Source organism: Triticum aestivum, chromosome 7A, assembly GCF_018294505.1.
Source record: "Triticum aestivum cultivar Chinese Spring chromosome 7A, IWGSC CS RefSeq v2.1, whole genome shotgun sequence".
In the NCBI taxonomy this organism is placed as follows: domain Eukaryota; kingdom Viridiplantae; phylum Streptophyta; class Magnoliopsida; order Poales; family Poaceae; genus Triticum; species Triticum aestivum.
Window position 1 is genome coordinate 627167798 of NC_057812.1, and position 17789 is coordinate 627185586.

Genomic DNA, 17789 nt, shown 5'->3' on the forward strand with positions numbered 1-17789 from the left:
ACTGCTATGTTATTCTCGTAGACGTGGTTTGGTTGAGTGTATCGATGACAGATGTGAGAGTTGTTAAATAGTGGTTAACTTCAGGTGCCTACTTTAATACACATCTGGGTGGATTGGTTGATGCACCCTGGAGCACCCGGTGGTTGTCTGGGCACCTGGAGCAATACAGCGCTGTCCTGGGATATCCCGGAGTACCCGTGTGATTATCCTATGGTTCTCCACCCAGGCTCAAAGGGATCATAAGATTATTCATGCTAGAAACTTCCGTGTGCAGCCACAAGCCAATATGGGCTCTTGCATAGTTGAGTAACTTGTGGGAAACTTTTCCATGATGGGCTAGCAGATGTAGGGGATTGTAGGTGTACCGGCCTATCTATCGGTTAAGGGGACCTCTTCAGAAAGACTGTATCTCGGTCATCCGTTTCTCAAACAACATGAAGTGCAAGAAATTCAATGGAGGAGATCGAGTCTTGTGGGGAAAAGTGCACAAACCTCTGCAGAGTGTACAAACTAATCATGGTTAGCCGTGTCCCCGGTTATGGACATCTTGAGTATCTGGTTCTTGAATTATTGGTTTGATCTCATCACTCTTAATTAATTTTGTTGGGCTGTTAATTACTTTTAAATTGGGATTGAGTTGGAGGAACCTTCTTAATATTTTTTATCAACCAACTTGATAGTTAAATAAAATATTTTCCTTTGCAGTAAGGAAAAATTGGCCTCCACCAGCCATATATGCATGTAGTGATAACAGTTATTCTTGTTCGTTGCTCTACAGTGTTATTTTGCCAGCATATTCCATGTGCTGACCCATTTCGGGCTGCAACGTATTATGTTGTAGACTTTTCAGACAAAGAGTAAGGTGTGCTAGGTCATTGTTTTGCACTCAGCTATGCTGTTGGAGTTGATGGACTCATTTCGCCTTCGAAGCCTTCCGCTGTTATCTTCATTAGATGGCCTTCAGCCATATTATTGTAATAAGTACTCTCTTGAGTTATTCAGTATAATAAGTGTGTGATTGCACTCTGTTATAAATCCTACAAGTACTGTGTGTGTCAGCATTACTGATCCAGGGATGACACTTATGCACAGAGATTTGACCATTTGAGGTCGGATCGCTACAAGATGGTTGATGACACACTAGTATAGGGGATCTACCCAATGAGGAGCAGAAGGATGCCATCGCCGCCAACATCCCCGTCGCCGCCCTCATCCCCGTCGCCGCCCCCGTCCCCGTCGCCGCCCCCATCCCCGTCGCCGCCCTTGTCTCTGTCGCCGCCCCGGTCCCGTCCCCGTCGCGCCGTCCCCGCGTCGCCGCCCCCGTCACGCCCTGGCCCGTCGCCGCCCCCGGCCGTCGCCTCGCCGTCGCCGTCGCCCCGCTGTGAGCTCTCCCCGTCTGACCCCTCTCCCTCGCCCCCGGCGGCCGCCATGGGCGCCGCGCGCCCCTCCCCGAGCCCATACACACACACAAGCATGATGAACACACACACACACACATTTCCTTAAGTTAATTAGTATATACGTATTTTGTATGTTTAATTAGTTTAGATTTTTTAGATTATTATTTTCTCACTAGTATATATGTGTGAATGCATGTTAGATGGATATAATTAGTGTTTAATTAGTATGGAATTTTTTATATAATGTTGTTTTTCTGTTTTTTAATGGATGTATAGAAGTTGTTTTTTCTATTTTTAGTGTTAGATGCTTAATTAGTATGAAATAGCATATAGAATTTTGACATATGCAATGATAGCATAATTAGTGTTACATTTGCATATAGTATTTATTGTCGACGATGCCTGGCCCGCATCCTCGTCGTCGACCCGTTCGTGATGACGTCCTGCTTCAGAGGACTCATGTCCGAGACTGGACTCCACCGGGATGGCACTGGGAGGTGCTACCTTCAGGGGCGCGACACTTGGTGAGGAACCCGGCCCCGGGTCCCATCGTCGACGCTCATCTCCTTTGGTGGCGTTCGTGTGGGCCACTTTCGGTGCGGAGCGAGCCGGCCCCGCCGGAGGTGGTACGTCGCCATGTTAGGGAGGAGGACGAGCACGTCCATCGCTACATGGCTGCTATGGACGCCAGGTTCTCCAATACCTGGCAGGTTCTTTCGGGAGATCACCCGAGCTATGATCCAGTGATGGTTCCTTCACTTTGGTTGTCCACCGCCTAGATTACTCTCTAGTATTCAATCTTTATTAGCTAGCTAGCTACCTAGCTAGTGATGTATTCAATATAGAATATTCAAGATGATTTATTCGAGATTATATATATTATTCGAGACGATGTATTCAAGATTATATCTATTATTTGAGACGACGTATTCGAGATTATATTCGATGACACTTATTATGTACTATGATTGATTCAGTTTCTCCTTATTAATTGATTGCATCCATGCATTGTAATTTGAATATATTTGTTTTGGATAAGTTAAACAAAACCTATGGTGGACAATACCGGCAGAGAGGGAGAAGAGGCCCTGTTCAATATCATACGCAATCCTCGTGGGCCAGATGATGATCAGAATGAAGAAGATTATGATGGCTCCGAATATCTAAACAACACCGGGGAGGGTGATATGATATTCGATCGCGACGACCGAATTGATGAAGTCATGAACTATGAACATGACGAAGAAAATGTTGATCTTGAAACAACAAAGACCGGCGAGGTATACTTATATAAGTAGGCATCTGGTGATCATCACATGTTTTAAATGACTTGGAGATATATATTAACGAATCGATCTTTCTTCTTTCATCCATCCCGATCGGGCAAATCTTCAGGCAGCAGGACAGTATGAGGCCTAAACAAAAAGTTGAAGGAGGGCGTAAAGTACAATATCGAGGCCATCAAACCTAATGGCGAACCATTAGCGCCTAAGAAGATTGCGGACAAGTTCATTTGTAAGTGCGGAGTTCTTGTGAAGGACCAACTCCCGATCTCCCTTCAAGACATCGGGTTCCCGTGAAAAAATGGGATTGGGGAGTAGTTCCCCTCTAGCCAATCCTAAAAGTTCTTCTGCCTTCGATCCCGTGGTAAGCCTTTCAAGTTTCCAGCCAGTAGACAAGAAATTCAGTAAGTAATAGAAACGGGGTGGAGAGAGCCAGCAAAGCCACGTCCAGATCTTACTTTTGTCGATGACAGACAAAAACTTCTGCTTTGGGAAACGCTCATGGAACATTTCAACCTACCAGATCATTTCACAGATGCAGATGTGGAGAAAGTCAAGGACGCTGCTCTTAGGAAGATGGCGGTTGCATTCAAGAACCACAAGAATCGTGTATGGGACCTGTACGTTAAGGGAGGAAAGAAGACTCCAGTATTCAAGGGAACACTAGAGAAGCAAAGTGCTCATTGGGACGATTTTGTGAAATTCAAGGAATTGGAATTATCTAAGGATCGGTCGAGAATAAAGAAGGCCAATGCCGCAAAAAAGGATAAGTTCCATAAGCTGGGGCCAGGTGGCTATGCGGTGGGTATGCCTAAGTGGGATAAGTCTGAGAAAGAGATGGAGGATGCAGGGGTCACTCCAGAAACATTGAGCTGGCCCCCCAGGTGCAGAACTTGGTTCTATGCGCATGGGGGGGGGGAGTTTGCCCTAAGACATGCAAAGTTTCGAAGAAGGCATGTCTGGACGGAGCCGAAGATAAGCTACTTGTTGCAATAGAAGAGGCTCGATCGGGGGTGTTCGAGGCCAACAGAGAGAACGACCAGCTTACGCGTGCCTTGGGAAATCCTGAACACCCGGGAAGAACACGAGGCAAGGGCGCTATTCCGTGGTATGAGGGGTTTTCGGACTGGAACGCTGACTACATAACCCATGTGAGAAAGAAGAATGTGGAGGGGAAGAAGAGGAAGATGGAGGAGGACTAGAGGAAGTTGGACTATGAACGCCTTCAAGGCCTAGAATCAGCGCACACGGACTTGGAAGTCAAATTCCAGCGGCAGCAGGAGCAGATCGACTCACTTAGCCAACAAAAGGGGTCCCAGCAGCTGCAGCACCTTGCGGATGATCCAGCATTGGATAGCACCGTCCCATCCATAACGAGAAGCAGCGTGGGTTCCGCCCCGGTCAACACATTGCTGGATAGCTACCCAGTGGATGACATCATGGAGAACACTAACTGCGAGCTACACTTCAAAATGAAGAACATATCCATGAAGGTGGAGGACGTCGTTGCTTTTACAAATCCCCCCGAGGCAACCTTCCATTGCAACCCGATTCCTGCGGGCTATGCTCGTGTCTTGGTTGATGAGGTGGTGGACCAATATTTGGGGCTAGACCTTGACATTCCTGGAGGTGACGAGGAGCACACATTGGGAGATGCCAACCATGGTATCATCCTATGGATAAAGGATTGCATCATCTTTCTAAGGCCACCGACACCGCGTCATCCGACTCCTCGTCTAAGTCCGCCACCGAGTTAGCAGACTCCCGCTCCTCCAAGTCCACCAACGTGTCAGGCCACTCCTCCTCCAAGTCCGCACAGCTTCAGGCCACTCCTCCTCCTCCAAGTCCGGCAAAGCGTCAGGCCACTCCTCCTCCTAGTCCGTCACAGCTTCAGGCCACTCCTCCTCCTCCAACTCAGTCACACCAGCCGTCTTCACCGCCTCGGCAATCACGGAAGAGAGCCGCCTCAGCTATGGTGCGTAGCGGTACAAGTCGAGGTAGTACTGGAGGTACAGGCGGAGGCAAGCGATTTCAATATGGTCCAAGCAGCTGCGCGCCTCTTTCGCAGAGGCCTTACGACAAGTCTGAGGAGGAAAACACAGCCATATCAAAGGCCGAGGTGGAAGCCCATTTTGCACCGAAACCGCCACCGCTGCCAACTGAGAAAGTGCCTGAGGAAAAGATTGACCACTTTATTCGTATGGCTAGAGCACCAGCTCCCAAGCCTGTTGACACAGACTATGAGCGCCACCTCAGGAAGTTAAATCGAGCACATCTACAGAAAGAGGCGAGCTCGAGCTCGAGCAAATCAGCTGGCAAAAGGAGTGGTAAAACCGTTCCCTAGCTGGGAGAAGAGACAGCGCAATCAACCCCCCCCCCCCCCCCGCTTGTTGTGCCAACAACACATGAGAGTAGGCGCGCCCAATATTATTGTGGGCAAATCGTTTACGTTCCCGAGTTGGGCGATGTGGTAATAACCGAGGAGCATATAAGGCAGGCTGAAATCCTCAAGATCATAGTTGGACAACTCCTCGACATCGAGCCCATGCCTCCGCTTAGAGAGGAGGAAATAAAACGGAAATATGTCCGGGGCCAACCTTTGGTCGAGACAGACGAGGTCAAGAAGCTCCCAACGAGAATGTATGAATTGCATCATGGTACATGGACATTACCAAGATTTCCAATCGACAGTCCCTCATGGTGAATGTCAAGAAGGATCATTACTACCATGAGAAAGCTGTGTCCGTTGAGTATTCAGAACTATTTCAGTTATACAATCAAGACTCACTCGACAAATATATCGTCAGTTGCTATTGTCTGTAAGTGATTTCTTTCTGTAATTTAAGTCTCAAGCTAGCTGTAGTGATCATTTTGATCAATCATTACCTGTAATTATCCTCGCTATATTCTTTTCTATGGTATTATGCAGGATGAAGATTTATGAAATGAAAAAGGTGGGCGCTATGGCATTGGGTTCATTGACCCAAATACCATTAATGAATAGACCTGGAAATTAGATCCATATTATGAAAAAAGTGTAGAGGAAAGCATGCTAGAGTTCTTCAAGCGCCTCAATACCAATGAATATATACTACGTCCTTACAACTTCGAGTGATTCACACTGTCTTGTTCTACAAATTCTGTTTTTGCCTACTATCTAGCTACATGTTTTTGCTTACATATGCCTGCTTAATTAAGACATGCAAACGTGTCTGCATGCAGATTTCACTGGATCTTGTTAATCATTAAAGTTGAGGAAGGAACAGTTGAAATACTAGACTCACTACTTAAAAAAGCAAGTGACTACACCATCTTATCTGGGATAGTCAACAGGTAATTTCAATCATTATTAACTATATCTCAGCCTATTTAGTTTGTCATTTCCTGATATGAACTATTTAATAACCCCTTTATTCATTTTCTTTGTCGGCGGGCAGGGCTTGGGCAAAGTTCATCAGCGTCACTCCAGGCCAATGGAATCGAAAGCTGAAATGGTATCGACCCAAGGTAAGTAATTAAGTAGTACTAGCTAGCTAGCTGCCATCTCTTTAATTATCATGCTTGATTAATTATTATCTGATCAAATTCCATTCTCGTAAAGGCCCTGAAGTAGGCGCCGGGGAATAATCTGTGTGCATAATACGTTTGCGAGAACATTCGCATGATGGCGTCCGAAAGGAGCAGATCTCAAAGACAGGAGTGGGTACGTTTGTCAGAACATTATTCACAATTTTTACACCATTATCGATAGCTAGTCACACAACTAATACACATGCATATTGATCTCCTTCTTAACAGTTCAAAGAGGTGCGGGAGCAGCTCCTACCAACGAAGCGCATACAAGCAATTCAAGAGGAAATAGTAGGATTTTTGCTCGGCCAGGTCATAGATCCCAAAGGAGAATACTATTACCCGCTACCGCCCCCATGAACCACTTCCAATTGTTATCGTGCTCCAAAGGCACCAATTAGGCTAATGCCACTGGTTCCGAAGGCACCAACTAGGAGAAATTGTATATAGCTAGCTAATTGTATATATATACATGTGTGTATATATGTGTGAATTAATATGCATAACGTGTACAATATGTAGTATCGGAAAATACCAGCAAACGAAAAAAATTTAAATGGAAAACACAAAATTAAATGAAAAAGAAATCATAAACCCAAAACCCCCCAACCTTTTAATACCGGTTGGTGTCACCAACCGGTACTAAAGGGCTCCATGCCCCCGGAGCTGGCTCATGCCACGTGGTTGCCCTTTAGCACTGGTTCGTGCTGAACCGGTACTAAAGGGGGGACCTTTAGTGCCCACACTTTAGTGCCGGTTACCGAACCGGGACTAAAGCGCCTTACGAACCGGTGCTATTGCCTGGTTCTGCACTAGTGTGTGGCTTTTGCAACTCAGGGCTAAATACTTGTCATAATGTAGGTGGCGGGGCACTATACTTTGTGTGATAAACATGGTGTACGTATGGAACACGGTTTAGATTATGAATATTTAGTTAGTACATCAAATGTACTATTATTTGGAATCAACATCAAGTGTATTCAAATGATTGAATTCGAGTTCATATAGTACACATAGTTCATATCTATCTCTATAGTAATCATGTGATGTGTTGTTAAGGTAATACACGAATGATTGTTGAAGTTGGCAACAATCATGATTGTAGATTCTTATTGAAATAGAGAAACGGATTTGATGTCTACTACACAACCTTCTTCTTTGTACGACAGTAGAAAATTTCCCTCAAGTGGATGACCTAAGGTTTATCAATCCATAGGAGGCGTAGGATGAAGATGGTCTCTCTCAAGAAACCCTGCAAGCAAATAACAAAGAGTCTCTTGTGTCCCCAACACACCCAATACAATGGTAAATTGTATAGGTGCACTAGTTCGGCGAAGAGATGGTGATACAAGTGCAATATGGATAGTAGATAATGGTTTTTGTAATCTGAAAATATAAAAACAGCAAGGTAACTAATGATAGAAGTTAGCGTAAACGGTATTGCAATGCATTGAAACAAGGCCTAGGGTTCATACTTTCACTAGTGCAAGTCCTCTCAACAATAATAACATAATTGGATCACATAACTATCCCTCAACATGCAACAAAGAGTCACTCCAAAGTCACTAATAGCGGAGAACGAACGAAGAGATTATGGTAGGGTACGAAACCACCTCAAAGTTATTCTTTCCAATCAATCCGTTGGGCTATTCCTATAAGTGTCACACACAGCCCTAGAGTTCATACTAGAATAACACCTTATGACACAAATCAACCAAAACCCTAATGTCACCTAGATGCTCCAATGTCACTTCAAGTATCCATGGGTATGATTATACAATATGCATCACACAATCTCAGATTCATCTATTCAACCAACACATAGAACCTCAAAGAGTGCCCCAAAGTTCCTACCGGAGAATCACAACAAAAACGTGTTCCAACCCCTATGCATAGGTTCATGGGCGGAACCCACAAGTTCATCACCAAAACATACATCAAGTGAATCACGTGGTATCGCATTGTCACCACAGATACGCACGGCAAAACATACATCAAGTGTTCTCAAATCTTTAAAGTCTCAATCCGATAAGATAACTTCGAAGGGTAAACTCAATCCTTTACAAGAGAGTAGAGGGGGGAAGAAACATCATAGGATCCAAATATAATAGCAAAGCTCACGATACATCAAGATCGTGCCACCTCAAGAACACGAGAGAGAGAGAGAGAGAGATCAAACACATAGCTACTGGTACATACCCTCAGCCCCGAGGGAGAACTACTCCCTCCTTGTCATGGAGAGCACCGGGATGATGAAGATGGCCAACGGAGAGGGATTGCCCCTCCGGCAGGGTGCCGAAACGGGTCTAGATTGGCTTTCGGTGGCTACGGAGGCTTCTGGCGGCGGAACTCCCGATCTATTGTGCTCTCCGATAGTTTTAGGGTACATGGGTATATATGGGTGAAAGAGATATGTCAGGGGAGCCACGAGGGGCCCACGAGGGTGGAGGGCGTGCCCTAGGGGGGTGGGCGCGCCCCTCCTACATCGTGCCCTCCTTGAAGCTTCCTTAATGTAGCCTCCAAGTCTCCCTGGTTGCTTCTAATCCAAAAATAAGTTCCGTGAAGTTTCAGGTCAATTGGACTCCGTTTGGTTTTCCTTTTCTGCAATATTCTAAAACAAGGTAAAAACAGAAACCGGCACTATGCTCTGGGTTAATAGGTTAGTCCCAAAAATGTTATAAAAGTGTATAACAAAGCCCATAAACATCCCAAATAGTAGATAATATAGCATGGAGCAATCAAAAATTATAGATACGTTGGAGACGTATCAGCATCCCCAAGCTTAATTCCTGCTCGTCCTCGAGTAGGTAAATGCTAAAAACAGAATTTTTGATGCGGAGTGCTACTTGGCATAATTTCAGCGTGATTCTTCTCAATTGTGGCATGAATATTCAGATCCGAAATATTCAAGATAAAAGTTCATATTGACATAAAAATAATAATACTTCAAGCATACTAACTAAGCAATTATGTCTTCTCAAAATAACATGGCCAAAGACAGATCATCCCTACAAAATCATATAGTTTAGTCATGCTCCATTTTCCTCACACGAGATTGCTCTCATCATGCACAACCCCGATGACAAGCCAAGCAATTGTCTCATACTTTAGTAATCTCAAACCCATAAACTTTCACGCAATATATGAGCGCGAGCCATGGACATAGCACTATGGGTGGAATAGAATATGATGATGGGGTTATGTGGAGAAGACAAAAAAATGAGAAAGTCTCAAATCAATGAGGCTAATCAATGAGCTATGGGGATGCCCATCGATTGATATTAATGCGAGGAGTAGGGATTGCCATGCAACGGATGCACTAGAGCTATAAATGTATGAAAGCTCAACAAAAGAAACTAAGTGGGTGTGCATCCAACTTGCTTGCTCACGAAGACCTAGGGCACTTGAGGAGGCCCATTGTTGGAATATACAAGCCAAGTTCTATAATGAAAAATTCCCACTAGTATATGAAAGTGACAAAACAAGAGACTCTCTATCATAAAGATCATGGTGCTACTTTGAAGCACAAGTGTGGTAAAGGATAGTAACATTGTCCCTTCTCTCTTTTTCTCTCATTTTTTTGGCCTTCTCTTTTTTATGGCCGTTCTCTTTTTTTCTTTTCTTTTTTAGGCCTTCTTTTTTTTTTCCTTTCTTCCTTTTTTATAATTCCTCACTTGGGACAAAGCTCTAGAAAATGATGATCATCACACTTCTATTTATTTACAACTCAAAGATTACAACTCGATACTAGAACAAGATATGACTCTATATGAATGCCTCCGGCGGTGTACCGGGATAGCAATGATGCTTGAGTGACATGTATGAAAGAATTATGAATGGTGGCTTTGCCACAAATACGATGTCAACTACATGATCATGCAAAGCAATATGACAATGATGAATGTGTCATGATGAACGGAACGGTGGAAAGTTGCATGGCAATATATCTCGGAATGGCTATGGAAATGCCATAATAGGTAGGTATGGTGGCTGTTCTGAGTAAGATATAAGGAGGTTTATGTGTCAAAGAGCGTATCATATCACGGGGTTTGGATGCACAGGCGAAGTTTGCACCAACTCTCAATGTGAGAAAGGGCAATGCACGGTACCGAAGAGGCTAGCAATGATGGAAGGGTGAGAGTGCGTATAATCCATGGACTCAACATTAGTCATAAAGAACTCACATACTTATTGCAAAAATCTACAAGTCATCAAAAACCTTGGCACTACGCTCATGCTCCTAGGGGGGTAGATTGGTAGGAAAAGACCATCGCTCGTCCCCGACCGCCACTCATAAGGAAGACAATCAAATATGACCTCATGTTTCAAATCTGTTACACAACGTTTACCATACATGCATGCTACGGGACTTGCAAACTTCAACACAAGTATTCCTCAAATTCACAACTACTCAACTAGCACAACTTTGATATTATTACCTCCATATCTCAAAATAATCATCAAGCACCAAACTTCTCTTAGTATTCAAAACACTCATAAGAAAATTTTACTAATCTTGAATACCTACCATATTAGGATTTTAAGAAAATTACCATGCTATTTAAGACTCTCAAAATAATATAAGTGAGGAATGAGAGTTCATATATTTTTCAAAATAAAACTACCACCATGCTCTAAAAGATATAAGTGAAGCACTAGAGCAAATGACAAACTACTCCGAAAGATATAAGTGAAGATCAATGAGTAGTCAAATAATTATGCAACTATGTGAAGACTCTCTCTCATTTAATAATTTCAGATCTTGATAATTTACGCAAACAGAAAGCAAAGAAAAATAAAATGACATCTAAGAATAGCAAACATCATGTGAAGAAGCAAAAACTTATGATCAACCGATACTAACCGATAATTGTTGAAGAAGAAAGGTGGGATGCCAACCGGGGCATCCCCAAGCTTAGACGCTTGAGACTTCTTGAAATATTATCTTGGGATGCCTTGGGCATCCCCAAGCTTGAGCTTTTGTGTCTCCTTAATTCCTCTCATATCACGGTCTCCCTAAATCTCAAAAGCTTCATCCACACAAAACTCAACAAGGACTCGTGAGATAAGTTAGTATAACACATTGCAAAAACCTTATCACACTCTACTGTAGAAAATCACTAAAATTATTATTCAACATTGAATACTAAATGCCTCTGCATATTTAATAGTCCTATCCTCAAATAGAATCATTAAAGAAGCAAACATATGCAAACAATGCAAACATAACGGCAATCTGCCTAAACAGGATAGTCTGTAAAGAGTGCAGCAGGATCCATACTTACCTAACTCCAAAAATTATGAAATAAAATTCCCACTGTATTAAATTTATCAGATCTTAATATTCAGAGGTTTCAACATTTTATCACATTCTGAATTTTCTAGGGAATTATTGCAACAGCGGTAAACTTGCTGTTTTCAAACAGCAACATGTGGACTTCTAAAATAGGCATAGTAAAGGCTATCAATGCCACTTTTATTGAAATAAAAGATGAAAACCATTGTTCTAAATAACATCAAGAAAATCCTAACAAAATAAATTGACGCTCCAAGCAAAACACATATCATGTGTTGAATAAAAATATAGCTCCAAGTAAAGTTACCGATGGAAGTAGACCAAAGAGGGGATGCCTTCCGGGGCATCCCCAAGCTTAGGCTCTTGGTTGTCCTTAAATATTACCTTGGGGTGCCTTGGGCATCCCCAAGCTTAGGCTCTTGCCACTCCTTATTCCATAGTCCATCGAATCTTTACCCAAAACTTGAAAACTTCACAACACAAAACTTAACAGAAAAACTCGTAAGCTCCGTTAGTATAAGAAAGCAAATCACAATCATAAGGTACTGTAATGAACTCATTCTAAATTCATATTGGTGTAATATCTACTGTATTCCAACTTCTCTATGGTTCATACCCTCCGATACTACTCATAGATTCATCAAAATAAGCAAACAACACGATGAAAACAGAATCTGTCAAAAACAGAACAGTATGTAGTAATCTGAATCAAACGTATACTTCTGTAACTCATAAAATTCTCAAATAAATTTTTGGACCTGAGGAATTTATCTATTAATCATCTGAAAAATGAATGAACTCAATAGCACTCTCCAATAAAAACTGGCAGCAATTCTCGTGAGCGCTAAAGCTTCTGTTTGTTTTTACAGCAAGATCAACAAGACTTTCCCCAAGTCTTCCCTAAGGTTCTACTTGGCACAAACACTAATTAAAAGCATAAAACCACATCTAAACAGAGGCTATATTAATTATTTATTACTAAACAGGAAAACAACCAAGGAACTAAAATAAAATTGGGTTGCCTCCCAACAAGCGCTATCGTTTAACGCCCCTAGCTAGGCATGATGATTTCAACGATGCTCACATAAAAGATAAGAATTGAAACATAAAGAGAGCATCATGAAGAATATGACTAGCACATTTAAGTCTAACCCACTTCCTATGCATAGGGATTTTGTGAGCAAACAACTTGTGGGAACAATAATCAACTAGCATAGGAGGGCAAAACAAGCATAACTTTAAAACTTTAAGCACATAGAGAGGAAACTTGGTATTATTGCAATTCCTACAAGCATATATTCCTCCCTCATAATAATTTTCAGTAGCATCATGAATGAATTGAACAATATAACCAGCACCTAAAGCATTCTTTTCATGATCTACAAGCATAGAAAATTTATTACTCTCCACATAAGCAAATTTCTTCTCATGAATGATAGTGGGAGCAAACTCAACAAAATAACTATCATGTGATTGAAAATTAAGATCAAGATGACAACTTTCATGGTTATCATTGTTCTTTAAAGCATACATGTCATCGTAGATAGGAGGCATGCTTTCATCATAATAGATTTTCTCATCAAAACTTGGGGGACACAAAATATCATCTTCATCAAACATAGCTTCCCCAAGCTTGTGGCTTTGCATATCATTAGCATCATGGATATTCAAGGAATTCATACTAACAACATTGAAATCATGATCATCATTCAAATATTTAGTGCCAAACATTTTATAATTTTTTTCTTCTAGCACTTGAGCACAATTATCCTTTCCATCATACTCACGAAAGATATTAAAAAGGTGAAGTGTATGAGACAAACTCAATTCCATTTTTAATAGTTTTATTTTATAAACTAAACTAGTGATAAAACAAGAAACAAAAAGATTTGATTGCAAGATCTAAAGATATACCTTCAAGTGCTAACCTCCCCGGCAACGGCGCCAGAAAAGAGCTTGATGTCTACTACACAACCTTCTTCTTGTAGACGTTCTTGGGCCTCCAAGTGCAGAGGTTTGTAAGACAGTAGCAAATTTCCCTCAAGTGGATGACCTAAGGTTTATTAATCCGTAGGAGGCGTAGGATGGAGATGGTCTCTCTCAAGCAACCCTGCAACCAAATAACAAAGAGTCTCTTGTGTCCCCAACGCACCCAATACAATGGTAAATTGTATAGGTGCACTAGTTCGGCGAAGAGATGGTGATACATGTGCAATATGGATAGTAGATAATAGTTTTTGTAATCTGAAAATATAAAAACAGCAAGGTAACTAATGATAAAAGTGAGCGTAAACGGTATTGCAATGCGTTGAAACAAGGCCTAGGGTTCATACTTTCACTAGTGCAAGTCCTCTCAATAATAATAACATAATTGGATCACATAACTATCCCTCAACATGCAACAAAGAGTCACTCCAAAGTCAATAATAGTGAAGAACGAACGAAGAGATTATGGTAGGGTACGAAACCACCTCAAAGTTATTCTTTCCAATCAATCCGTTGGGCTATTCCTATAAGTGTCACAAACAGCCCTGGAGTTCGTACTAGAATAACACCTTAAGACACAAATCAACCAAAACCCTAATATCACCTAGATACTCCAATGTCACTTCAAGTATCCGTGGGTATGATTATACGATATGCATCACACAATCTCAGATTCATCTATTCAACCAACACATAGAACCTCAAAGAGTGCCCCAAAGTTCCTACCGGAGAATCACGACGAAAATGTGTGCCAACCCCTATGCATAGGTTCATGGGCGGAACCCGCAAGTTGATCACCAAAACATACATCAAGTGAATCACGTGGTATCCCATTGTCACCATAGATACGCATGGCAAGACATACATCAAGTGTTCTCAAATATTTAAAGACTCAATCCGATAAGATAACTTCAAAGGGGAAACTCAATCCATTACAAGAGAGTAGAGGTGGGAAGAAACATCATAGGGTCCAAATATAATAGCAAAGCTCGCGATGCATCAAGGTCGTGCCACCTCAAGAGCACGAGAGAGAGAGATCAAACACATAGCTACTGGTACATACCCTCAGCCCCGAGGGAGAACTACTCCCTCCTCATCATGGAGAGCACCGGGATGATGAAGATGGCCTCCTCGAAGCTTCCTTGATGTAGCCTCCAAGCCTCCCTGGTTGCTTCTGATCCAAAAATAAGTTCCGTGAAGTTTCAGGTCAATTGGACTCCATTTGGTTTCCTTTTCTGCGATATTCTAAAACAAGGTAAAAACAAAAACTGGCACTGGGCTCTGGGTTAATAGGTTAGTCCCAAAAATGATATAAAGTGTATAATAAAGTCCATAAACATCCAAAACAGTAGATAATATAGCATGGAGCAATCAAAAATTATAGATACATTGGAGACGTATTAGGATTCAAATTCAGTTCGAATTGCAGCGGTAGTATAAACATTCGGAATGCCCTAAAATATTGGTATGAGTAGGTTACATGCATTATACAGCCAGCGGAAAAATTTAATTGGACATAACATGGATTCATACTCTCTCTTTGTGTAGCTTTGAATAGCATTTGTATAGTAAAACGGGACAAGACTCTCTCTTTGTGTGGTGTGAATAGTTTTATTTTTTCGTTTTTTCATTTAGGGAAGTGCGAATTGATTTGGTACGTACAAGTACAATATTACACGTTAGGCTTTTCCCTAAAATTCAACCAGCACCTTGTTATATCCCAAAAATTCTGATATCGTGCTCCCAAAACTGGCGCCTTCACAACCCGCGCCTTGCGATCCCGAAATTACAACGCGCGCAAAAACTCCCTCCAGCTGCCAAATCTCGACACACTAAATCCCCCTTCTAACCCTAAGCCGAAAGGGCCGCTAGTTCAAATCGGTGGGGGTACTTTTGTAACACACCCTACATTTTGGATAAGTGCGTCCCTAAGTCATGGTTCCCCCTCCCATCACCTCCTTTTCATCATTCGAAATTCCAGGCCGCCATAACCTCTCCACTTCAGCCGCGAAACCCCACCCTCCTCCGTCCGCCACCTCACCTCTGCCCAGCCGAAGCCTCTTCCCCGATGATGTCGTCCACCGCAACAGCTCGACGTCCCTCATCCACCTACCCGGATGAGAATCCGTCCTCCATCTCGTCGTCCCGCCAGTTCAGCCGCCCCGTCCTCCACCTCCAAGGAGCTGCTCCGACGATCGCCTCGTCTATTGCAGCTGCTCCATCCCCACAGCGCCGCCTTAACCTGCTCCACCGGAACCGCAACATCCAAACCGACACCTCGGACGAAGCCGAGGCCTACTCGGCGCCACCAAAGAGGTTGTACACTCATCACATCACACCTTCTCCTTAACTCGACCTCCCGGTGCTGACGGTGCTCCATCCCCCCCTATGGAGCGGCTACCTCAAAACTGGCGCCGCGGGCGGCATCTCCACGGCGGCTATCCCAGTGCGAGACCCCTTCGCCGGTGGCGGCCATACAAGCCGGATCTGCTCTCACTCGCTCGCTCACGCTGCTGCTGCTACTGCTATCCAGGCTCTCGCTCGCTTGCGCGCGCTGCTGCTGCTCCGGCTCTCACTCGCGCTACTACTGCTGCTCCGGCTCTCGCTCGCGGTGCTGCTCTCCCCTCGCTCGTGTTGCTGCTCTGCTCCGATTTAGCTACACTTCAGTCGACTGAATCGACTTTTGGGTCAGTCGATTTTCAGGGGGTGGTGGGTCTCGGCGAGTTAAGGAAGAACCACCAGCAGCGGGGAGGGGGGCTCGCCGGAGAGGTAGCCCACTATCTATATTAGGGTTCTGGGTGGGGTGCGACACGCCGGTAGTGGGGGCGCGGTCGTGGGCGGTGGCATGGGGATCTCTGAAGAAAAATCTTGGTGCGCGGGGGGGGGGGGGGGGGGGGCTAGAGTGCTGACCACGGCGGCGGCGGACCGATGGTGGGGAGTTGTTTCAGGGCGGCGAGGCGGCGGCGGACCGGCGGTGGGGAGTTGTTCGGGGTGGCGAGGCGGCGGTGGGGAGTTGTTTCGGGGCGGCGAGGCGGCGCGGGGTTTGGTCGGTGGTGGCTGTCGACTCAGGGGGTGCAGGTTGAAGATGAACTGCAGGCCCTCCCTAAACTATCCCATGTGAAGTGCCTCTCTACTACCATTGCGTTCAGTTTTGACAGTAACATTAAGATTCCACCGTAAATTTCAGTTTCGACAGTTAAGTTCAGAGTCAACAGTTTTTACCTCATCTGTTGTAGTCAGGTGGTTTTCGGTGATGTAAAATTTACATCTATGACTTTTTGGTAATGCATTTTACATCATCTATTGGATATGCTATTGGAATCCCACTTGAGATTAACGATGTCTATCTTGTGATGCTACAGCCTTGACGCCTTACGACTCATCGGAGCTGCTCCAAGGACGGAACGATCCATCACAACAGAGCAGTGCCCTGGACGCCATCCACAGATTCCTCATATCTTCCTCCACACCTCCGACAACCACCTCTGCCTCAACTTCTTCAACGACCAACCCAATGATGTGGAGGCCGACACGGCTACGGCAAAGAGGTTGTACACTTGTCACATCACTTATTACTCTACATTCATGTTGATCCATTAGGGCTATTGTGGTTCAACGGAAAAACATAGCAATAGGAAATTTTCCTATGGCACTCTACTATTCAAGTATTCATGCATTTTGTTTAAAGGAATGGAGCAAAACATCCACCTAGACCTACTTTTCAAAATCCTATGCATGAAAACAAGACCTAGAGCATTAGTGGCAGAATAACATTCTAACTGTACACGCTTTCATATGGTTCACTTTATTTTGGCCATGTTTCTTTGCATTCCTATGCTCCTCCTTTTCTTGTGAACCAAACACCCAAGTTGACAGAAATCCTGTGTTCACAAATGCTCTGTTTCCCATTTGCATTGCTATCCTATTCCGGTGTTTTCCTCCTATCCCTGTGTTTTTAGAATCATGCAAGCCAAATGATCCCTTACAGAATTACTTCAGTTACAGGTAGGTGTCGAAGAAAACTTTGTGTGGTTTGTCCTGCTCCTGCCGTGACGTTGTCCACCTCACCTGAGCTACTCCATCGACAGAAGCATCCACCAAACCAGACATCATGACTCCTGACCATCTTTCGCCGCCTCAGATCTCCTTCCCTGCCGCTGGCACCCACCGCAACAGCATCACCATCATCGACTTAGCAGATGAACCTGAGGAGTACACGGGTCCACAAAAGAGGTTGCACTCTTTTGTTTCTGC